The following is a 25612-nucleotide window of genomic DNA, read 5'->3' on the forward strand; positions in this document are numbered from 1 at the left end:
TTACATTTTCATGATTTGGGAATACACTGAAGCACGATATAACGATTTTGCTAAGTTTTTCTCTTCCCAGATCATTTTTCAGGATAGTGCCAAAATCTCAAGGTCGGGGACAAGTAAGGGGACGTTGTGAAAAATATGCTGCGACGGGAGCAGCGCCATTCAATTAAATTACATACATATATTTTATCAAATCAAATGTCAACCTAAAAACAATTGTTGTTTTTCAAAATTAGAAGTTTCCTGTCTCATAATGCACATTGCCAGGGATATAATGATTCACTGATGCTGAACTGTATCCGGTTCAAATGTTTAGATAAGAGTACATTGGTCCGCGGGAGGCCAAACCAATCCAAATGTGCATGAAATCGGTAAGAAAATTGTTTCACACGTTACGAACCGACAGTTTTTACTCATTCTAATTTTAATTCCCCACTCCGAAAATAGCTATATTCTTTAGTGACTGAATTGGTGCGTCCTCACCTTCAGTAGCCTATAATAGAACTAAGTAGGTAAATGTCTACTTACGGTCGGGCTCACTTGGGCCAACGATGTCTCATAGTGATTGTTTTTAAGGTCTATGTCCCTAGAGTTGGAAAATGTATAATAGCAGTGCAGCAATGGTAGCTTTCTGTGTTTTCACTTTCTTTCATTAATTTCCCCCTATGACAAACATTGTCAGTATACAAGAAGTTATTGCTCACTTATAACCTTTAATCATACATCACTGGAAAGATTCGATTCATAGCTACGATTCAAATACACTTTAAGAATGTTCAGGTCAACAGAACTTTGTCCTTTGACCTCTAGGGTACATATCAGAATGACCTATATAAATGGCTTCAAAAAGAAAACCCTGATACATTTTAAACTTTGTTTGACAAGTGGTTCTGAAAGGTAATGAAATTACCTTTCAAATGATATATAATGTAACCAACTTTGAAAGCACCAGCTACAACTGTAAAAAAATGGCTAGCTGAAGCGCGTCTGAGCGGTTGGCTGGATATGACCTCACCCGCTAGTAACTTATGCTGATTCACTAAGATCTCCCATAGTGTTGTCCTGTCAGAACTTGATGTTGAGGCCCATTACTATACACTTTGTCACCACCACACACGGTTGGGCTTACTTGGGCCGATGATGTCTCATAGTGATTGTTTTTAAGAAATCATGCATTAACCTCACAGAAGCCATTTTCCAATATGGCTGCCAAACAGTTCAATGGGGTCTTATTGGACAATTTCATATGACCATACCTACAGTGCATTTGGAAAGTATTCAGACCCCTTCACTTTTTCAAAATGTTGTTACATTACAGCCTTATTATTAAATCGATTAAATTGTTTTATTTCCTCATCACAGTACCCCATAATGATGAAGCAAAAACAGGTTTTTAGAAATATTTGCAAATGTTTAAAAAAATACAAAAATACAAAAGGAAATCATATTTACATAAGTATTCAGACCCTTTACTTTGTTGAAGCACATTTGGCAGCGATTACAGCCTAGAGTCTTCTTGGGAATGACGCTACACCTGTATTTGGGGAGTTTCTCCCATTCTTCTTTGCAGATCCTCTCAAGTTCTGTCAGGTTGGATGGGAAGCGTCGCTGAACAGCTATTTTCAGGTCTCTCCAGAGATGTTCAATCGGGTTCAAGTCCAGGCTCTGGCTGGGCCATTTAAGGACATTCAGAGACTTGTCCCAAAGCCACTCCTGCTTTGTCTTGGCTGTGTGCTTAGGGTCGTTGTCCTGTTGGAAGGTAATCATTCGCTCCAGTCTGAGGTCCTGAGCTCTCTGGAGCAAGATTACATCAAGGATCTCTCTTTACTTTCCTCCATTCATCTTTCCCTCGATCCTGACTAGTCTCCCAGTCCCTGCATCTGAAAAACATCCCCACAGCATGATGCTGCCACCACCATGCTTCACCGTAGGGATGGTATTTTCCAGGTGATGAGCGGTACCTGGTTTCCTCCAGACGTGACACTTGGCATTCAGGCCAAATAGTTACATCTTGGTTTCATCAGATGGAACTAATTTCTCATGGTCTGAGAGTCCTTTAGGTGCCTTTTGGTAAACTCCAAGTGGGTTGTCATGTGCCTTTTACTGAAGAGTGGCTTCCGTCTGGCCACTTCACCATAAAGGCCTGATTGGTTGATGGTTGTCCTTCTGGAAGGTTCTCCCATCTCCACAGAGGAACTCTGGAGCTTTATCAGAGTGACCATCGGGTTCTTGGTCACCTCCCTGACCAAGGCCCTTCTCCCCTGATTGCTCAGTTTGGTCGGGCAGCCAGCTCTAGGAAGAGTCTAGGTGGTTCGAAACTTTTCCATTTAAGAATGATGGAGGCCACTGTGTTCTTGGGGACCTTCACTGCTGCAGAAACTTTTCGGTACCCTTCCCCAGATCTGTGCCTCGACACAATCCTGTCTCGGAGCTCTACGGACAATTCCTTATTCCTCAAGGCTTGGTTTTTGCTCTGACATGACCTGTCAACACTAAAATCTTATATAGACAGGTGTGTGCCTTTCCAAATCATGTCCAATCAATTCAATTTACCACAGGTGGACTCCATTCAAGTTGTAGAATCATCTCAAGGATGATCAATTGAAACAGAATGCACCCGAGTCAATTTCGAGTCTCATATCAAAGGGTCTGAACACTTATGTAAATAAGGTATTTCTGTTTTTAATTTTTTATAAATCTGTTAACATTTCTAAAAACCTGTTTTCACTTCGTCTTTATGGGGTATAGTGTATAGATTGATGAGAAAAAAAGAACAATCCATTTTAGAATAAGGCTGTAATGTAACAATGTGGAAAAATGAAGGGGTCTGAATACTTTCCGAATGCACTGTACATGAAATACAATTGTAGTATGCCCCCCCCAAAATATTCAAATGTTTATAGTGATGTAGAATACATAACCACATGAGCAGATGTGGCAGATATAAATATGTTAAATTATTCACAGAATAGTGGTAAGAATGTGCACAAAAAGTTGTCTGTATCGCTGAATTCTGAAGATGATAATTGCAATATTCTTCAAACGTGTCAAATGGATCATGTTAATAGTGTATATGTTAATAGTAATGGCTGTGATCTGATTAAATGCTGCATACATTACTTAATAATTAAGTGAATTTGTCCAAATATTTATGGCTTCCTCACATGGGGAGGCCTAAAAGTGCTTACATTTTTCAAACGGTAAAACAGATATGAAAATATCCTCAAATAAAATATTAAATTCTGTACTGTCGCCTCTAATGAAACATTTGATCTCAAATCCAAAATGCGGAAGTGTAAAGCTACATTGAAAGTGTTAACTTCACTTTCCAAATACATATGGCGGGGAGTGTATTTTGGGTTCTGATGGGTCAAGACAGTTGAACTAAGCTCACGAGGGATATTCTCAAGAATCAATGGGTACATATCATTCATTTGCAAGTCTAAAAATATATGCAGGTTGCCCCTTTAAAAACATATTGACAGCAATAAAATGTACTGATCATATTATAATAGCAGAAAATAATAGCGGCTGATCCTGTGGCAACTTTGCAGAAACATTCTGCGATCTGTATGCACCATTGTGTTGTAGTTTCTTTGTTCTAATGCCTTTTCTACTGGCACATCTTTACTTAACCAGAGATTTTTTTCAAAGGAGCTATTGGCAAAGCAACATTTGATAGTTTGAGGTCTCCACCTCCTTTTGCAGGTGTTGCTTAGAACTGACCAATTACCAAACCCCATACGACCCCTTAGTAAAGCCACAACCAGCTCAACAAACAGCCCTCATCCACCACATGTTGAAACCACTGTAAATACTGTGTACAGTCTAATGCTTTGCCACTATAGGTCACCAAAGGGATTTTACCATCTTGTAGCAAGAAAAATCCCAACAGTCATCAAGAGGAAAAATACAGCTGTTTGCATTTGGTAATATCTAGACTAATTCAGCCCACCCTTTGATTTTCCACGCAGCAGGGTATATAAAACACCGCTAACAATCTGAGATGACAAACATTTACAGATCTCCCCTTGTGTACACCTTACAGGACACTATCTACAAACCCTTCAGATTATCATGGACCGTCTTCACAGGATTTCCTTTTTGACGCTTTTTCTCGCCGGTTGTCTACAAGGAAACCCAATTTCCAGTCTCCAAGTTGGAATCGATTATCTAGAAAAAAGTATTACATGTGTAAGTCACTTCATGGCTAAGTGGTGTTCAAATTTCTTTCATTTATTTTTCTGTGTTTTCGTGATCAACTAACATGTATCTTTCTCCCTATTGTAGCCAGATTCAGTCTTCTATACTCCAACTGATGTAGAGGTAAGGCTCACTAAATATGTTTGACAACAGTTATCTGCGTATGTACAACACAGTAGCCCTTTACCTTTTCCACTCACATACAGCCTATTGCCCTAGTGCTGTTTTTCTGAGTTGCTAAGGCATTATTTCCGCTTCAACAGTTCACATAGAAGACCACTAGTACAGGAAACACAGCAAGGCTGCTGAAAGTGTTTCAACTCTCACTTCACACAGCACTTTGAACAACTAAAACCCACTCCTCTCTTGGCAATGCAATTCACTACAATTAAACCACATCCTCGCTTTCTGTGTCACAAAATCAAAAGAGCCCCAGGACAAACAGTTCTCTCTCTCGGTTGCAGGATAGTTGCATTGTTGCAGCATTGGCCTGTTCCATTAAGGAACTGGACACTGTGAAAGTAGAATGCCTCGATAACGCGATCCATCTGGAAAGTATGCAACACCACATCAGCAACACTGCCACGGCCCTACAAAAGACGATTGATAAGGAGAATGTAAGTATTGTTACTTATTCCAAGCATCTTTCCAGTTAAAATAACAAAATAGCCTCGTTGTTCCTAAACATGTACAGCTCATATAGTGTTGTTTACCACTTCACATGCCATCACACTCAATCCCACATTACCTCCTCAGAGCACAACGGACACTTCAGAATGCATCTGTGAAGACAAGCGGTTGGAAAAGTCTTTCAAGGACTTCATTCAGAACCTAAGACATTTAACTCAAGCTCATGCTGCAAAGCGTCGATAAGTCCATAAATGCTGGCAATAGAGTGACTGTTGTAATATATGGAACATTACGTAATTGGGACAAAATACATGCCATACCAACATGTACAGTAGTACCATGTCTATCTGTTCCAGTGATAAAGAAGCTCTAGTAGCTTCCACTTGCTGAACAGTTATATGGGGGAAAATGGGGGGGTTTTACAGGAAGTTTGTCATTGCACCGATACTCTAATGTGTATAATCTATCATCTCTAACAATTAGAGGCCCATTTTTTGGTGTGAAAACCAGTTAATTTCATTGGTCATGTATGTCTCACTGGATGTCCTTAACCGGAGATAGCAAGCCCTCCATAATGAAGGAAGGTGCTAGGGATGTTATTAATTATGTTTTGTTTCATTATGTGATTTCCATATACTGTGCCTGAATGCCAGTGTTTCAGAGTTCTCAATGTCTGTTTCAATTAGAATGCATTTGAAATAAGCTCCTAAAAAGCTCTAATTAAGTTATTTATTTATGTATTTATTACGTATTTATTATATTTTCATTTCTGCACATGGACTGTTCCGAAACCGTGATAATAAAGTTGCATTTAAAAGTATTTAAAATGAATAGGCCTGCTGTTTTTTTAGGTGTTAAACATTGCTAGCACTAATGTAGTAAACTGTAGTAAACTATTTATACACTAAACAAAAATATGAACGCAACATGTAAAGTGTTGGTTTCACGAGCTGAAATTAAAGATCCCAGAAATGTTCCATATGCACAAAAAGCTTATTTATCTCAAATGTTGTAAACACATTTGTTTACATCCCTGTTAGTGAGCATTTCTTCTTTGCCAAGATAATTAATCCCCCTGATAGGTGTGGTATATCAAGAAGCTGATTAAACAGCATGATCATCGCACAGGTGCACCTTGTGTTGGGGACAATACAAGGCCACTCTAAAATGTGCAGTTTTGTCATACAATGCCACAATGCCACAGTTGTCTCAATTTTTGAGGGAGTGTGCAATTGGCATGCTGACTGAAGGAATGTCCCCCAGAGCTGTTGCCAGATAATTGAATGTTAATTTCTCTACATAAGCCACCTCCAACAATGTTTTAGAGAATTTGGCAGTACATCCAACTGGCCTCACAACTGCAGACCATGTGTATGGCGTCGTGTGGGCAAGCGGTTTGCTGATGTCAACGTTGTGAACAGAGGGCCCCATGGTGGCGGTGGGGTTAAGGTATGGGCAGGCATAAGCTACGGACAACGAATACAATTGCATTTTATCAATGACAATTTGAGTGCACAAAAATACCGTGACAAGATCCTGAGGCCCATTTGTAAAGGAATCTGTGACCAAAAAAGACATATTCCCATTCCCAGTCGTGTGAAATCCATAGACTAGGGCCTAATTTATTTATTTCAATTGACTGATATCCTCATATGAACTGTAACTCAGTCAAATCGTAGAAATTGTTGCATGTTGCGTTTTATATTTTTGTTCTGTGTATTTGTTTTACCGTTGCTTATGTGAATTAGAGTCCGGAACAGTGTGACCACGAGTCGGATGCCCATTCACCCGAATCTGGAATCCTTATCGCCAAGACATAGGTGGGTTCCTGCGTATGAGGCTCGTGGGACCACTTAATTGTACCAGCATAAATTGATTATTGGCACGTGGTAAAAATTCTCTGAGGTGTCAGGATCTGGGGCTCTCAGCCCGACTCAATTGCATCTAAATGAACCTCTACTGAGCATCCTCCCCTCTCTTACTGTGGACTGCGTACTATGGGTAGTTGTACTGTGTCATACTAAGTTTTTGCATGTCTATACTAAATTGAGAGTGAATGGCAGGCCAACGTCTCAATGATGAGAGGAGGGTTCCTATATGTGACATGTAGGAGGGGGAAATTCCCTGTCAGTTATAGGGCAATAAACCAATAAAGTACATGGATGGAAAATGACCTCATACAAAATAGTGTCACAGGCAACTGACTGATGTTTAAGATGGACTGGACTTCTGCAACTGGCCTAAAAGAAAACTCATTGTCATTTAGGGTTTCTTTTCCGGGGAACGTAACACACCTCAAACATGAGTGTATGAAATGTACAGTACTATTTTTGAGATGGGCTGCATGACCTAAATCTATCCACTCAAGTGAGAGGCAGATCTAAAAAAGTGGTGTGGAACCACATCAAGAGATGTGAATCCTGTTCATCTCCATCTGTTACGACAGAGCTGATGTGACAAGTACACTACATGACTAAAAGTATGTGGACACCTGCTCGTCGAACATCTCCTTCCAATCTTGTGGGCATTATTATAGAGTTCGTCCCCCATTTGCTGCTACAACAGCCTCCACTCTTCTGGGAAGCCTTTCCACTAGATGCTGGAACATTGCTGCAAGGACTTGCTTCCATTCAACCACAAGAGTATTAGTTAAGTCGGGCACTGATGTTGGGGGATTAGGCCTGGCTCGCAGTCGGCATTCCAATTCATCCCAAAGGTGTTCAATGGGGTTCTTCCACACCGATCTTGACAAACCATTTCTGTATGGACTTCACATTGTGCACAGGTGTATTGTCATGCTGAAATAGGAAAGGGCCTTCCCCAAATTGTTGCCACAAAGTTGTAAGCACAGAATCGTCTAGAATGTCATTGTATGCTGTAGCGTTAAGATTTCCCTTCACTGGAACTAAGGGGCCTAGCACAAACCATGAAAAACAGCCCCAGACCATTGTTCCTCCTCCACCAAACTTTACAGTTGACACTATGCAGTCGGGCAGGTAGCTCGACTGCCAAACCCAGATTAGTCGGTCAGACTGCCAGATTGTGAAGCAGGATTCATCACTCCAGACAGCACGTTTCCAATGTTCCAGAGTCCATTGGCGGCAAGCTTTACACCCCTCCAGCCATCAGTTGGCACTGTGCATGGTGATCTTAGGCTTGTGTGCGGCTGCTCGGCCATGGAAACCCATTTCATGAAGCTCCCGACGAACAGTTATTGTGCTGACGTTGCTTACAGAGGCAGTTTGGAGTATTAGTGGTAGTGAGTGTTGTAACCGAGGACAGACAAATGTTAATGCTACGCGCTTCAGCACTCAGCGGTCCAGTTCTGTGAGCTTGTGAGGCCTACCACTTCGTGGCTGAGTCGTTGTTGCTCCTAGACATTTTCACTTCACAATAACAGCACTTACAGTTGACCGGGGCAGCTCTAGCAGGGCAGAAATTTGACGAACTGACTTGTTGTAAAGGTGGCATCCTATGACGGTGCCGTGTTGAAATTCACTGAGCTCTTCATTAAGGCCATTCTGCTGCAAACGTCTATGGAGATTTTATGGCTGTGTGCTCGATTTTATACACCTGTCAGCAACAGGTGTGGCTGAAATAGCCGAATCCACTAATTTAAAGGGGAGTCCACATACTTTTGTATATAAATCAAATCAAATTTTATTAGTCACATGTGCCGAATACAACAGGTGTAGACCTTACAGTGAAATACTTACTTACGAGCCCCTAACCAACAGTGCAGTTTCCAAAAAATATGGATAAGAATAAGAGTAAAAAAAGTAACAAGTAGCAAGTAACAAGCAGCAGTAAAAAATGACAATATATACAGGGGTCAGGAGTCAATGTGCGGGTGCACCGGTTAGTTATACATGTAGGTAGAGTTATTATATATATAGTGTAACTTTATTCACACCATAGAGTTCCTGAGGGGCTATGACATAAACACTCAAAGTTCCCTGAATGGGGTGAAAATGGTGGCCATAATGGTCAGGAAGAAATCTAAACCAGTCTAATTGGATTGAATGTCAGGAAAATAAAAAGGCATGTGATACAGCAGAAATTGTGTAATAGAATTGGCAATCTAAAATATTGTCATAAATGCAGTTTATAAGGGTTTTATACACATTTTCTGTATAAATAGCTTCTAAAATACATGTAACCAGACCATAAATGTCTAAATGTTTCTGTTTTCTTGGAAAGCTGTGCTATTAATATATGATACAATATCATTACTTGTTGCATTTACAACTTGTCTAAGTCCTCAACTGATTTTGGCCAGTGTATGGCTGTTTATACAACGGGTGGGTCTAATCCTGAGTGCTGATTGGTTAAAACCGCTTTCCAGACAGTGTCTATACCACATGTTACCACCGGCTAAATCTATGACATTAAAAGGCCCATTTACTCTGTTCCATCTGACTGCGCAATCCACTGTCTCATCATCACATCCAAGCAATTTCTAAACTTGACTATAAAAAGCATTAGACATTATCTCACATTTCATTTAGACTAACATTTAGTTTTCAACAGCAGAGATTTGTAATAACTTTGCTGTCTGTCTCTCCGACATTTGCAACATTGTTTCCATATTCAAATTCGATCTCCAGCTGTCCTATAATAATGAACATGTCGGGAGTTGGGATGAGACAGACAGGCAGCGTTTCTTAGCCAGTCGAAATCCTGAATCATTTTTATCGATATATACACAAATAAATGTAATTTAAAAAAAAAGGTTTGCAGTCTTTCCAGCTTCAGTTTGAAGTGATTGTGTTAGCTGTGTTGTTGGCTAGCTCCCCTGAACAGAGACCTGACGGCTGAGCACATTTTCTATGCCAGGCCAAATGTTATGGATTTGTCAAAATAAATGTCACAGAAAACAGCTTTAACAAATGCAAATAGTTTGCTGTTATTCTATCTGCACTTGACGTGACTGTAAGTTAGCATTAGTTGGCTAGCTAGCAAGCTAGGGATAAGAACGTTGTCAGCCAGTATGGCAATGGAACATTTAGAACAAACGTCTGGGTCGCCTCTTTAGATACAGAACAAAAAGACTGAACGACCGAGTCGTATCTCTGGCAACCACACCGATAGAACGAATGACCAGCTGGCTTGGGTAACAACTCTAGATTTGTGTCAGGAATAAATTCATAAAAATAATTTTTTTTTTAATGAAAATATGTCAATCATTATTTGAATATGTTGGGAACCAGTAGCCAGCCAGTTTTAGAGCAACGATTCCATACATTTTTTCAAATGAACTGCCAATATTCCAACATTCCATTCAAACAATGCAGTCAATACTTAATTGATGATGCCCGAGAAGGCGGTGTTTGAAGGATGTATTAGCACGGGTGTTGTTAGGCCCGAGACGAAACACCGGCTTCAGGGTATTATCACTTTTATACAACGGACTCGGGAGAGGCGAAGGTCGAGAGCCATGTGTCCTCTGAAACACGACAGAGCCTCACTGCTTCTTGACACAATGCCCGCTTAACCCAGAAGCCAGCCACACCAATGTGTCAGAGGAAACACCGTACACCTGTTGGCCAAACCCTCTCCTAATCTGGACGACGCTGGGCCAATTGTGCGCCACCCGGTCGCGGCTGGCTGCGACAGAGCCTGGACTCAAACCAGAATCTCTAGTGGCACAGCTAGCAACTGCGATGCAGTGCCGTAGACCACTGCGCCACTCGGGAGGCCTCAAAATGAATTATTTGACACAATATCTTATCACAGCACTGGCAAACAATGGTTTACCAACTCCCTCACCAAAATGGCTGAGCTTTATCCCACCATAAGGTTAACGTCCATTCCAGTATTCTAATTCTATGATTTACACACCTGATAACAAATATCTGGATCAGTTGTTTGGAAGTTGGTGATTTCAGAATCAGATTATGAATAATGAAATCAGAGAAAGGGTCACTCTGGCCAACCCTGTGTGTACAAGCAGAGTCTTGGAACATCCCCGTGTGTACAACCACCTTGACTTGAATATGTCAATAACCAAATGCATCAAACACCACAGTATCTTCTATATACTATCATCATGAAAGTGCAATTCCATGCATCCAAACAAAGCCTTGATAATACTCACTAGTCAATTCATGTTTAAAACATCATTCATATCATCATGTTGACACTTTCACCATGTACAATTTTGCATCCAGCCTTGCACCATATTTGCATTACATCAAAGGCTTTCTGTGATAACCCATACAGGCATGGCACAAACTTCAAATCTAGAGTGGTTCATACATACTATTCAGGCGTTTGATCCTGGCGCATCGGGTCCCTTAATGCACGGGAGACTCTTCCTGTGTACAAGGAAGTAAAAAGAAGCCAGGTTAATACATCAACAAGGCTGTGTAAACGTTAAAAGAATGAGCAATATAGGCTGCATTGCCTGCACAGGAAACCATAGCATTTCCTGTTTGTGTGTGGCTGTCTATAGTAAAAGACACTGTGTTAGTTCTTAGATGGTGGGACCAACTTGTGAAAGCCACTGACGGTACAAACAAGGTGAGATAATGTAAGGACCTCTAAGAACACGCATAACATGGCTTCATACAAGCTGATAATACTTCGATATGCAATTTGCTTTCATTCTCAATTGCAATGTCAAGGTGCATGCTGACTACTTCTGATAAGAGCACATCAAATTCTTTAATGTTGCATTGCATATTCTTGGTCTAAATTCATGAATATTATTTGTAATTGCTTTGGATGCATGCATACTTCAGTTTATTTATTCATCAAGAGTTGACTGGACTTTTTCATACAATATCTTGGCTATATTACAGAAGAAAAAGTCTTATCTTCAACTTTGTTCTTTGTCATAAAGCACACTATCAAATAAATAAATAGTTTTCTTCGATATAAAACATTTTTCTTCTTTCAATTCAATTCCGTATCTGCAAACAGAACTAAATTGCAAATCAGCAAAATATATTTCTGCAAAACACCTTCAGAAAACTGAGCTTTTTTTTGCCTTCCCAAAATTGTGACACAACAAATAAAACCTAACTCCTCTTCTGGGGACCATTTTAACCATTTTGTTTTTAAAATACACAATCTTGCAGGCTGTGCAAAAATAACTTGCAGTTTAAGGGCATCATGTCAACCCATTACTTTCACATATGTCCTGCTGAGGTAGGCCTTTTTGATTTAGCTGAGTACTGGTGGTGCATACGGACTTTTAGAGGTGCCAGTCTAACAGATTGGAAGGGATCTGAGCGGCTCATTTTGGGCACCTGGTTCATGTACAGGTGGAGCATGAAGTTGCTTTTCAGACTGAGCAACTTGGTGTTCTCGTCCTGCGATCCTTACTGAAGAACAGCAACAAGTGCCTGTACAGATAACTGCAAACAAAACCCCATAGGAGTAGACAGCCACACCTGAAAGTCATTTGAAAGTGTAGGTGAATGTATGGGAACATTGTATGAGGATGTTAATTCATTTAATTAATTAATTAATGAAAAATTAATATCCACGGGACAGTGTAGGGAGAGAGGTCGTGTAAAATATAACAAGCTTTGTTATATTAATGAGTATTCAAGGTGTTTTGAAGGGTTGTTTGTTAATTGTTTAAAATCATGAATAAAGCAATTGAGATAAACGTAACGCATCAGTGAACTCCTTGCTGTTACCACTACATGGGAGTCGTAAAGAACCCGTCCATTTGGTGTAGCGCGCTCCTTGGTGTTGTAATTCCCTGTTCCAATGGCCACGGGGATTCACATGGCTGGATGGAAGATCATAGGCCACACACAGAACACATTCACCAGCAATGTTCATAATAGCTACTTAAAACATAACCAATACAATAAATATAAAATGTAACTAATAGTATCTCAAATATGAAAATGTAGCCAATATACAGTACCAGTCAAAAGTTTGGACACACCTACTCATTCAAGATTCACCTACTCATTTTCCCTTATTTTTCCTATTTTCTACGTTGTAGAATAAAAGTGAAGACATCAAAACTATGAAATAACACATATGGAATCATGTAGTAACCAAATTTGAAAATTATTTTACATTTTAGATTATTCAAAGTAGCCTCCCTTTTGCATTGATGACAGCTTTGCACACTATTGGAATTCTCATAGTAGAAGACTGTGCCTCCTTGCATACATGACTGTGTGACAAATGCTCCCACTGTGCTCCCACAGACAGAGAACTCGGGGTAGCTGTCAATCATCTTACTCAGCAACTCTCTCACTGCCTGGGGGACATGTTTGTTGATGGGGTTCTTACGCCCTGCAGTATAGTAAAAGGGGGAAACAATACCATCACTGCTTAATGTTCAGAAACAACCCTTAAAATGTCATTGTTTGCGATCAAAATCAAATAGCTGTAAGCAACTATGACAAACAATGTGCTTTCCAACAAATACGAAACATAGAAATCAAATAACCAAATAATTCAAATGTCTTGCCATAAATGTCTCTTCCAGAATGGATCTCTAAGCCTGTAAACTGATCTCTAAGCCTGTAAAATGATCTCTAAGCCTGTAAAATGAGAACTTACCTGTGGTTACCGTTTCCTTTAACTCAAGCTGAAACTGTAGAATCTGAGAAAGTAGGTACAGAGCTGACACCACGTGGGTCTCACCTCGCTTGTACCAGTCAATGAACTCTTAGGGAATGCTTTTCGGTCTGATGCCACCACCTGTGGTAGAACAACAACACAACCAAACATCAGCTTCTGGTGCTAGTGTCGAAGTGGGATGGGTGACCATGCTCAGGCCCTCACAAACTGTGCTCACAGAAACCAACACAATCTCTTTCACAAGAATACTTATGCTTACCATTGGGTGTGTTACATGCTGGGTCAAGGAGGTTGTTGTTAGCTTCTGAGACAGCCAGAGAAATGTATGCCACCGTCAATCTAGGTGGGGCACAAATAATTTTATTGAGGATTTGGGCAAAGCTGGCCCCTCTGGAACCACGAAACGAAACATCCAAGCCATCTTGGAAACTGTAGATAAAGACTAATATTCTATTATTGATAGTTCAGATTGCAGCCATATCTTATTTCCCCAAAATGTTTTTTTTTCAAGTGTTACTAGGTACAAAACTGTTACTACGATTTCTCTTCTTTCCTGTCAAGACACGTGAGTGTTGTGTCGTTTCGAGATAGATGGCCACATATGGATTATGCCACAAAACTTGGATTTAAAAATATTATAAATAGTTTGCTTATCGAAGTTCCACTGGGAACTAGTTAAAGGACTATTTGACATTGGAGCCGACCAAATCGATGAGAAAGTATCACCAAGTAAAAGTGGATTGAAATCATGCTAACCGCAGAGATACGGTAGCTAGCTAGCTAACGACAAACGTAAATTGAGCCAGCACTATGCAAGTAACGTTATGCAGCGTTTACATGGTACGAGGAAGACGGCAAACCTGATGTCATTGTTTTCTTCTTCTTCTGTAGGTTTCATGGCAGACTACAACCCAAAAAGGTGTATTGCCAACTGGACGGGGTTGAAAAAACAAGGTAAAAAAGAAGATCCATTTGATAGGGAAAACTAACTTAATGCAACCAAATAAAAATAGTACGTTGACATAAACAAAACTCACTTATTCCTTCCTTCAAATCAACGTATTTCCCTTCTCAGGCTCTAGAGACTGAGAGGGTGGTACGGCTTGTGACAATACTCCATGCAACTCCTCCGCTGAGAAGTCTTTCAGTCCGAGGAACCGCTCCGCCACAGCCATGGTAATATCTATTTTCCTGGACTTCCTCTCCACCTTGGCAGTGCCATTAATCACTATAGCTGTAAAAAAGCTCACAAAGTCGATTCTTAACTTTTAAAATATCTGGGTCCTGTTAGTGAAAGGCAAGTTAACTGCAGCCTGCAGTGAAGGCCTATTCACCACCATGGACTGCTCAGGAATACCATTCGAACCCTCAGCCCTTTAAACCCCCCCTGCATATGATAATGCTCTGGACAGCCCTGACTTTAGCCACTTTAGCCAACATGTCACATTCTCTTTTACCCTTGTCAGGATTCCAAAGAAGTAGCTTCATGGTTCCCACCACAATTGCAACATGTCACATTTTCATCACTTTTAAAACACATGATATGATCTTTTCCACAACTTGGACATCTCAGCTTCTCCCCTCTGCAAACATTTATATACCCCAACTGCACTTGAGTAGGGAGAGACTCCATATGAAAAAAAAAAAAAAGAACAGATGCTCTTCACTTTTTCTTCATTCACCACATGATTCATCCAACGTGCATCAATCACTTGAGGAAAAGTTTTCATCTCTGTAACATCGACTTCCATTGAGACGCCAGATTTGACCCCCTTGAGGAGTGCCCTGTTTCCGAAGAGACTTACGCAACACGTCAAACTTCTCAAATCGTGTAACGTCTAATGAACAAAAAAATCGAAACACGGCTGCCTCTCACGATCCTCACAGCCTTCACTTTACCTAGCACTCTCTCTACCAGTTTTGATATCTCAAATGGATTCTTCCGAGATTGGTAAACTGCTCCTCATAAATAAACCTTACTCCGACGAGATAAGGGACATTCTCAGCACTGTACGCTATTTTGCTCCGTTTTCCATTATTTTGGACAACAGTCTAATTCTCCTGGATTCCACTGCCACTAGTTCAAGATCCACATCAATGTCCGCTTCCACCATATTTTCCTCCTGTGTTTTCATCTGCTCCTTTACAGAAGCTCTCTGCCTCATTGTTTTAAATGAGAGCAAGACGGTAAATGCCGTTCGTTGAGGCTGGCGGTGAAAGCCGTCACAGTAGACGGACTTGCCGTCCAAGTTCAAATATTGAAACTTTTGCCATAGCGTTGTTTTCTACCGGATGTCGATTTGCACTGATTGTTTACTGAAATCACCATAGCAACACATACGGTCATGCTCTCTTTCTTGTTTTCTTGTCCCGCTATGGCAGGATTAGTCAGATGGATATACAGTACACATATGACGTTTTTTTGGCTACGCAGAGAAATATGGGTGATCAATATTAATTTCTAGGCAACGTAGTAAACTATAGCCTAATCATATTTAGGAAGTACATTTCCTTGGGAAGATAACTGACCGGTGCTTCTACGGCGTAGAATCTACGCCCATGCATGGGATATAGGGTACACTATTTAATTGAGACGACATGCGCACCTAATCTCGCACGTATGGCTGCTGAACTTGAAACAGCAAGCATGACAGCTGACACTTGCACTTTCTGTTGAGCTACAGTTTGCGTTTCTTCTTCGGTGGGGTTTCTCGGTGGTTGGCACCCAAAGTTATGGTGCCTTACTGCCACCTAATCTACTAGAGTGTGGGCCAGAGACGGGGAGAAACTAAATCCTACCTGCGAGCCCCGTTTCTCTTAAAAAATATAACTAAATATTTGAGACCATATCTAAAGACATTCTACTCAATATACTATTTAAACTAATTTCCTGTATCCCCTTCTCCCTCATACTAGATTTCAGCCTCTCTCTTTCCCTCTCATACTGCCCACACTGTATCAGTACATTCTCCATGGTCTGTATCCTGGAAATAATTTCCTGTTGGATGCTTTCCTATCACATTTAAAGTCTTATTCAAGCGTCTGTCTCCCACCCTTAATCTTGTAACATTAGCCTCCTCTCTTCTGTCCCTTACTGCTGTCCTCCCCTCCCCAACAACTTTCCTCTGTACTTGAAATAAATGCCTGCCCTTAGTATCTCTATTCCACTTCTCCTGCCATCTCTGCAACATCACTGTCAATATATCCTGCCTGGTTGGCCTTGTCCGGGGGTATCGTCAGACAGGGCCACAGTGTCTCCCAAACCCTCCTGTCTCAGCCTCCAGTATTTATGCTGCAATAGTTTGTGTCTGGGGGCTAGGGTCAGTCTGTTATTTCTGGAGAATTTCTCCTGTCTCATCCGGTGTCCTGTGTGAATTTAAGTATACTCTAATTCTCTCTCTCACTTTTTCTCTCTTTCTCAGTCTCTCTTTCTCTTTCTTTCTCTCTTCTTTCAGAGGACCTGAGCCCTAGGACCATGCCTCAGTACTACCTGGCCTGAGGACTCCTTGCTGTCCCCAGTCCACCTGGTCATGCTGCTGCTCCAGTTTCAACTGTTCTGCCTGCGGCTATGGAACCCTGACCTGTTCACTGGACATGCTACCTTGTCCCGGACCTGCTGTTTTGGACTCTCTCTCTACCACACCTGCTGTCTCTAACTCAGAATGATCGACTATGAAAACCCAACTGACATTTACTCCTGAGGTGCTGACCTGTTGCACCCTCTACAACCACTGTGATTATTATTATCTGACCCTGCTGGTCATCTATGAACATTTGAACATCTTGGCCATGTTCTGTTATAATCTCCACCCGGCACAGCCAGAAGAGGTGTTACGGCTGATTTCCTCCTCTTCGTCTGAAGAGCAGGGATCGGACCAAAACGCAGCGTGGTTATCTTCATACATCTTTAATAAAGATAATGACAAACAATACAAAAACGTGAAAAACTGAAACAGCCCTATCTGGTGCAAACAAACACAGAGACAGGAACAATCACCCACAAAACACTCAAAGAATATGGCTACCTAAATATGGTTCCCAATCAGAGACAACGATAAACACCTGCCTCTGATTGAGAACCACTCCAGGCAACCATAGACTTTTCTAGACTACTATACTAAACAATCCCATAACCTACAAAAACCCCTAGACACAACACACCACATAAATACCCATGTCACACCCTGGCCTGACCAAAATAATAAAGAAAACACAAAATACTAAGACCAGGGCGTGACAAGAGGACTGGCCACCCCTCAGAGCCTGGTTCCTCTCTAGGTTTCTTCCTAGGTTCTGGCCTTTCTATTGAGTTTTTCCTAGCCACCGTGCTTCTACATCTGCATTGCTTGCTGTTTGGGGTTTTAGGCTGGGTTTCTGTACAGCACTTTATGACATTGGCTGATGTAAAAAGAGCTTTATAAATACATTTGATTGATTGATTGATCTGGCTTTTTGCCTCTGCCTTGCTTATTGAAACTACAACATCAACATCCCCACTACTAAGTCCTTGTTTAGCCAGTACATCAACTGCCTCGTAACCCTTCACCCCCACGTGGGCTGGGACCCAAGTAAATATTATCGGTATACACATCTGTCTAATCCTGCCATGGGTTTATAATACATCATAAAGCAGGTCTTGTTTGCTACGTGAGTTAAAGGACGGCAGACTCATGAATCAGAACAAATAACTACTCTGTCTGGCTTGACTTCCTCCACCCACTGCAAGGTCAACAGTACGGCCGTCAGCCCTGCCGTATATACAGCCAGATGATCTGTAATATGTTTCCTGACTGCCACCCCACATTCCTACACAACAAATGCAACGACCCCAGTACATCATGTCCTTTAATCTTTTGAACCATCTATGTAAACTGCCACAAAATCCTGATACACAGTATCCAGACGTCTATTAAACAAACCACATGGATCAACACCCTGTCTTTCTGTAGTCTCTCCAACACTTCTAGGTCAACTACTGGAGGTGGGAGTAGCCATGGTGGGTTTATAGGAATAGCTACCGTTGGACTAAACTCCCTTCCATATACAATTCCATCTCCCTTGCCTGGGTATTACCCACCCACCCACCCAAAGTTTGTGTTCACTCCTCGCTAGAAGAAATACAGTAGACGGCATATGTCCAAAAGTGATTGATGACCTATTTTATGTGTCATGGGGGTTATGCCCATTTATATACATCCTGCCCGGATGTTTTCACGCTACCGAGTCAGTGCTTATGTAACCTGATAGTGCAGCTGTTTTGGGTAAAGCATGTGTTTGCAATAAAGCTATCCTGGTGATTGGTGTGTGGTGACCTTGTTGAACTGTGGAATGTGTTTGAACATTTGAATGAGTTGGGAAATGTTGTAGTGAACTTATGTCTCTGCTGATTAGTGATCTTGAGTATGAAACAGTCATTTCCGGGGTAGGTATGGCGTAGTATAAGTAAGAGGTGTGAACACAACGAGCGACAAGAAATCTCAAGAGAGATAAACCACAGAAGACTCTAAAGAAGTAAGAAATAAAACATGGATTGTTTAAGTACTGACACGCCCGTGATGACCTTAACAACGGAAGCAGGGACCACAGTTAAAACATAGAGAAAGAGATAAGTATAAATCAGCAATATACGAAGCACCAAAAAAGAGTTTTATACATTTGTATAGAACCCAAATACCTCCCGTAATTGTGCTGAAAGATCAAGTGTTGATGTCTAATTGACAACTATGGGGGTATATGTTTGATTACCCTGCCCGTAGAGTCATAGGGTGAAAATACAAAGAAAGATTGGACTTCCTTGTGGATTTTTTATTTTAACAGGCAGGTCAGTTAAGAATAAATGTTATATTCAATGACAGCCTAGGAACAGTGGGTTAACTCCTTGTTCAGGGGTAGAATGACAGATTTTAACCTTGTCAGCTCAGGGATTCGATCTTGCAACCTTTCAGTTTCTAGTCCAAAGCTCTAACCACTAGGCTACCTGCCACCCCATGGAGTTGTATATGCGTGGAGTTCTTTATCACAATGGTAACATCCTTGATGGTGGACTGACCGAGGATTATAGGTTGCCTATGCTTATTCCTTTTAAAGGTTGGGATATAATGGAACATGTTTGAGTTGGTGGATGCTCTCTTTGTACAGAGCCAACGCCGGCAGAGAATTGTTAAACTAAGGAAGTGCATTATACGTACGAATCCTAAGGATGTTGATTCAAAGGAACCCCCAGAAGGGTCATCCCCTGAAACAAATGAAGTATGTGGGTATTACGTTAACCACGTCCCAATCCCCAAGGAATGTTTCAACAATAAAAGGGGTGACCATAACTCTTATGATTCTTCATTTCAGCCTATACCATGGATATTCATATACCATATGAGGACACCAATACTTTGTGGGTACCAGACCCTAAAGACTCTATGCCTCACAGCTCTTCTTTCTACTGCCCCCAGGCATGCATCCCGACACCCTTACATGTACACAGCATGAGGATGCGTTTGATGGGGTGGTCAGTACTATTTTTGTAGATACCATCAAGGCCTCTGTAGCCTCACTTTTAGATGTGGTGATTGGAGAGTATATAAGAGGAAAATGCCCCGGTTGTGAGATCACCCCAGCCAGCGACGACATCTTGTTTACATGACCCACCCAAGTACTTCTTCAACCACTTTGAAGAACTGGTGAAAGAACTGTGGTCCGACCGTTTTATAACATCGATGGTCAGAGCCCTGGAATCTATGGGTCTTGTGCCATCCATTCCTAGGGTTTATGGTGTAACAGAGGCTTTCCTACATGAACTGAAGGAGGTGATCTTCATCCATGAAAAACTCAAAGGAATCAGGCGGACGAAGTATGGTGGACGCCAACAAATACAAGGAAGCTTTGGTGGCTGATGTGCTGACTTTCTGGCTCAATAAACCCCAAGAAAACGAGTAACATTATTTATTTTTAACCTCTTCAGTCGACCCTCTACTTTTTTGAACATTCTGTTAAAAATCGCGCAACATTTCAGCGCCCTGCTACTCATGCCAGGAATATAGTATATGCATTTGCTTAGTCTGTGTGGATAGAAAACACTCAGACGTTTAAAAAACTGGTTAAATCACTGCTGTGGCTTTACCAGAACGGCATTTACATCGAAAAGCACAGGAAAAACTGATCACTGAAAATGGGGAAAATATATCCATGCGCTACTTGAACCCATTGATAAACGTGAACCACAATTAATTGACTGAGGTTGCAGTACCTACAGCTTCCACAGGGTGTCTAGAGTCTTGTCATTTCCCTTCGAGTTTTTTCTTGGTCAAACACATACAGGACACCGTATCTAATCCGGTCTAGGACCGGATATTTTCGTTGAGTTTCTAGCCGGACATTTTTCCAGACGGACAGCTAATGATCTTTACATCGCCTCCTGATGAATTTTATCGCTTATTAGCGTTTACTAATACCTAAAGTTGCATTACAAACGTATTTCGAAGTGTTTTGTGAAAGTTTATCGTCGACTTTTTGAATTTTAAAAAATGACGTTACGTTTTGAAACTATGTTTTTTTCGTTTATCACACAGTCTACATATAACGATATCTAGGCTTTATATGGACCGATTTAATCGAAATAAAGACCCAAATAGTGTTTATGGGACATCTAGGAGTGCCAACAAAGAAGACGATAAACACCTGCCTCTGATTGAGAACCACTCCAGGCAACCATAGACTTTTCTAGACTACTATACTAAACAATCCCATAACCTACAAAAACCCCTAGACACAACACACCACATAAATACCCATGTCACACCCTGGCCTGACCAAAATAATAAAGAAAACACAAAATACTAAGACCAGGGCGTGACAAGAGGACTGGCCACCCCTCAGAGCCTGGTTCCTCTCTAGGTTTCTTCCTAGGTTCTGGCCTTTCTATTGAGTTTTTCCTAGCCACCGTGCTTCTACATCTGCATTGCTTGCTGTTTGGGGTTTTAGGCTGGGTTTCTGTACAGCACTTTATGACATTGGCTGATGTAAAAAGAGCTTTATAAATACATTTGATTGATTGATTGATCTGGCTTTTTGCCTCTGCCTTGCTTATTGAAACTACAACATCAACATCCCCACTACTAAGTCCTTGTTTAGCCAGTACATCAACTGCCTCGTAACCCTTCACCCCCACGTGGGCTGGGACCCAAGTAAATATTATCGGTATACACATCTGTCTAATCCTGCCATGGGTTTATAGTACATCATAAAGCAGGTCTTGTTTGCTACGTGAGTTAAAGGACGGCAGACTCATGAATCAGAACAAATAACTACTCTGTCTGGCTTGACTTCCTCCACCCACTGCAAGGTCAACAGTACGGCCGTCAGCCCTGCCGTATATACAGCCAGATGATCTGTAATATGTTTCCTGACTGCCACCCCACATTCCTACACAACAAATGCAACGACCCCAGTACATCATGTCCTTTAATCTTTTGAACCATCTATGTAAACTGCCACAAAATCCTGATACACAGTATCCAGACGTCTATTAAACAAACCACATGGATCAACACCCTGTCTTTCTGTAGTCTCTCCAACACTTCTAGGTCAACTACTGGAGGTGGGAGTAGCCATGGTGGGTTTATAGGAATAGCTACCGTTGGACTAAACTCCCTTCCATATACAATTCCATCTCCTTGCCTGGGTATTACCCACCCACCCACCCAAAGTTTGTGTTCACTCCTCGCTAGAAGAAATACAGTAGACGGCATATGTCCAAAAGTGATTGATGACCTATTTTATGTGTCATGGGGGTTATGCCCATTTATATACATCCTGCCCGGATGTTTTCACGCTACCGAGTCAGTGCTTATGTAACCTGATAGTGCAGCTGTTTTGGGTAAAGCATGTGTTTGCAATAAAGCTATCCTGGTGATTGGTGTGTGGTGACCTTGTTGAACTGTGGAATGTGTTTGAACATTTGAATGAGTTGGGAAATGTTGTAGTGAACTTATGTCTCTGCTGATTAGTGATCTTGAGTATGAAACAGTCATTTCCGGGGTAGGTATGGCGTAGTATAAGTAAGAGGTGTGAACACAACGAGCGACAAGAAATCTCAAGAGAGATAAACCACAGAAGACTCTAAAGAAGTAAGAAATAAAACATGGATTGTTTAAGTACTGACACGCCCGTGATGACCTTAACAACGGAAGCAGGGACCACAGTTAAAACATAGAGAAAGAGATAAGTATAAATCAGCAATATACGAAGCACCAAAAAAGAGTTTTATACATTTGTATAGAACCCAAATACCTCCCGTAATTGTGCTGAAAGATCAAGTGTTGATGTCTAATTGACAACTATGGGGGTATATGTTTGATTACCCTGCCCGTAGAGTCATAGGGTGAAAATACAAAGAAAGATTGGACTTCCTTGTGGATTTTTTATTTTAACAGGCAGGTCAGTTAAGAATAAATGTTATATTCAATGACAGCCTAGGAACAGTGGGTTAACTCCCTTGTTCAGGGGTAGAATGACAGATTTTAACCTTGTCAGCTCAGGGATTCGATCTTGCAACCTTTCAGTTTCTAGTCCAAAGCTCTAACCACTAGGCTACCTGCCACCCCATGGAGTTGTATATGCGTGGAGTTCTTTATCACAATGGTAACATCCTTGATGGTGGACTGACCGAGGATTATAGGTTGCCTATGCTTATTCCTTTTAAAGGTTGGGATATAATGGAACATGTTTGAGTTGGTGGATGCTCTCTTTGTACAGAGCCAACGCCGGCAGAGAATTGTTAAACTAAGGAAGTGCATTATACGTACGAATCCTAAGGATGTTGATTCAAAGGAACCCCCAGAAGGGTCATCCCCTGAAACAAATGAAGTATGTGGGTATTACGTTAACCACGTCCCAATCCCCAAGGAATGTTTCAACAATAAAAGGGGTGACCATAACTCTTATGATTCTTCATTTCAGCCTATACCATGGATATTCATATACCATATGAGGACACCAATACTTTGTGGGTACCAGACCCTAAAGACTCTATGCCTCACAGCTCTTCTTTCTACTGCCCCCAGGCATGCATCCCGACACCCCTTACATGTACACAGCATGAGGATGCGTTTGATGGGGTGGTCAGTACTATTTTTGTAGATACCATCAAGGCCTCTGTAGCCTCACTTTTAGATGTGGTGATTGGAGAGTATATAAGAGGAAAATGCCCCGGTTGTGAGATCACCCCAGCCAGCGACGACATCTTGTTTACATGACCCACCCAAGTACTTCTTCAACCACTTTGAAGAACTGGTGAAAGAACTGTGGTCCGACCGTTTTATAACATCGATGGTCAGAGCCCTGGAATCTATGGGTCTTGTGCCATCCATTCCTAGGGTTTATGGTGTAACAGAGGCTTTCCTACATGAACTGAAGGAGGTGATCTTCATCCATGAAAAACTCAAAGGAATCAGGCGGACGAAGTATGGTGGACGCCAACAAATACAAGGAAGCTTTGGTGGCTGATGTGCTGACTTTCTGGCTCAATAAACCCCAAGAAAACGAGTAACATTATTTATTTTTAACCTCTTCAGTCGACCCTCTACTTTTTTTTGAACATTCTGTTAAAAATCGCGCAACATTTCAGCGCCCTGCTACTCATGCCAGGAATATAGTATATGCATTTGCTTAGTCTGTGTGGATAGAAAACACTCAGACGTTTAAAAAACTGGTTAAATCACTGCTGTGGCTTTACCAGAACGGCATTTACATCGAAAAGCACAGGAAAAACTGATCACTGAAAATGGGGAAAATATATCCATGCGCTACTTGAACCCATTGATAAACGTGAACCACAATTAATTGACTGAGGTTGCAGTACCTACAGCTTCCACAGGGTGTCTAGAGTCTTGTCATTTCCCTTCGAGTTTTTTTCTTGGTCAAACACATACAGGACACCGTATCTAATCCGGTCTAGGACCGGATATTTTCGTTGAGTTTCTAGCCGGACATTTTTCCAGACGGACAGCTAATGATCTTTACATCGCCTCCTGATGAATTTTATCGCTTATTAGCGTTTACTAATACCTAAAGTTGCATTACAAACGTATTTCGAAGTGTTTTGTGAAAGTTTATCGTCGACTTTTTGAATTTTAAAAAATGACGTTACGTTTTGAAACTATGTTTTTTTCGTTTATCACACAGTCTACATATAACGATATCTAGGCTTTATATGGACCGATTTAATCGAAATAAAGACCCAAATAGTGTTTATGGGACATCTAGGAGTGCCAACAAAGAAGATGGTGAAAGGTAATGAATGTTTTCTATTTTATTGTGCGGTTTGTGTAACGCCGAAATGCTAATTATTTTGTTTACGTCCCCTGTGGGTCTTTTGGGGTGTTGCATGCTATCAGATAATAGTTTCTCATGCTTTCGCCGAAAAGCATTTTAAAAATCTGACTTGTTGCCTGGATTCACAACGAGTGTAGCTTTAATTCGATACCCTGCATGTGTTTTTTAATGAACTTTTGAGTTTTAACTAATACTATTAGCATTTAGCGTAGCGCATTTGCATTTCCAGAGCTCTAGTTGGGACGCAAGCGTCCCGGGTAGAAGCAACAGGTTAAGTTAGATATTAAAACTTCTTAGGGATCAAATCCTGTTAGCGGGATCGATTTTACAACATCCGGTGAAATTGCAGAGCGCCAAATTCAAATTAAATCATTAGAAATATTTAACTTTCATAAAATCACAAGGGCAATACACCAAAATAAAGCTTAACTTCCTGTTAACCTCTTCAGTCGACCCCCTACTTTTTTGAACATTCTGTTAAAAATCGCGCAACATTTCAGCGCCCTGCTACTCATGCCAGGAATATAGTATATGCATTTGCTTAGTCTGTGTGGATAGAAAACACTCAGACGTTTAAAAAACTGGTTAAATCACTGCTGTGGCTTTACCAGAACGGCATTTACATCGAAAAGCACAGGAAAAACTGATCACTGAAAATGGGGAAAATATATCCATGCGCTACTTGAACCCATTGATAAACGTGAACCACAATTAATTGACTGAGGTTGCAGTACCTACAGCTTCCACAGGGTGTCTAGAGTCTTGTCATTTCCCTTCGAGTTTTTCTTGGTCAAACACATACAGGACACCGTATCTAATCCGGTCTAGGACCGGATATTTTCGTTGAGTTTCTAGCCGGACATTTTTCCAGACGGACAGCTAATGATCTTTACATCGCCTC

At 41.1% G+C, this 25612-nt stretch overlaps 1 long non-coding RNA gene across 1 annotated transcript; it reads left to right on the forward strand.

Moving 5' to 3' along the window:
• Positions 1 to 11273: 11273 nt before the first annotated feature.
• On the forward strand, positions 11274 to 17834 carry LOC115129522 (uncharacterized). Its single transcript, XR_003863669.2, has 4 exons — positions 11274 to 11352; positions 14278 to 14340; positions 14462 to 14562; positions 16809 to 17834. It is a non-coding gene; the product is annotated as an uncharacterized LOC115129522 (long non-coding RNA).
• Positions 17835 to 25612: the final 7778 nt, after the last annotated feature.

Source organism: Oncorhynchus nerka, linkage group LG5 (genome assembly GCF_034236695.1).
Source record: "Oncorhynchus nerka isolate Pitt River linkage group LG5, Oner_Uvic_2.0, whole genome shotgun sequence".
In the NCBI taxonomy this organism is placed as follows: domain Eukaryota; kingdom Metazoa; phylum Chordata; class Actinopteri; order Salmoniformes; family Salmonidae; genus Oncorhynchus; species Oncorhynchus nerka.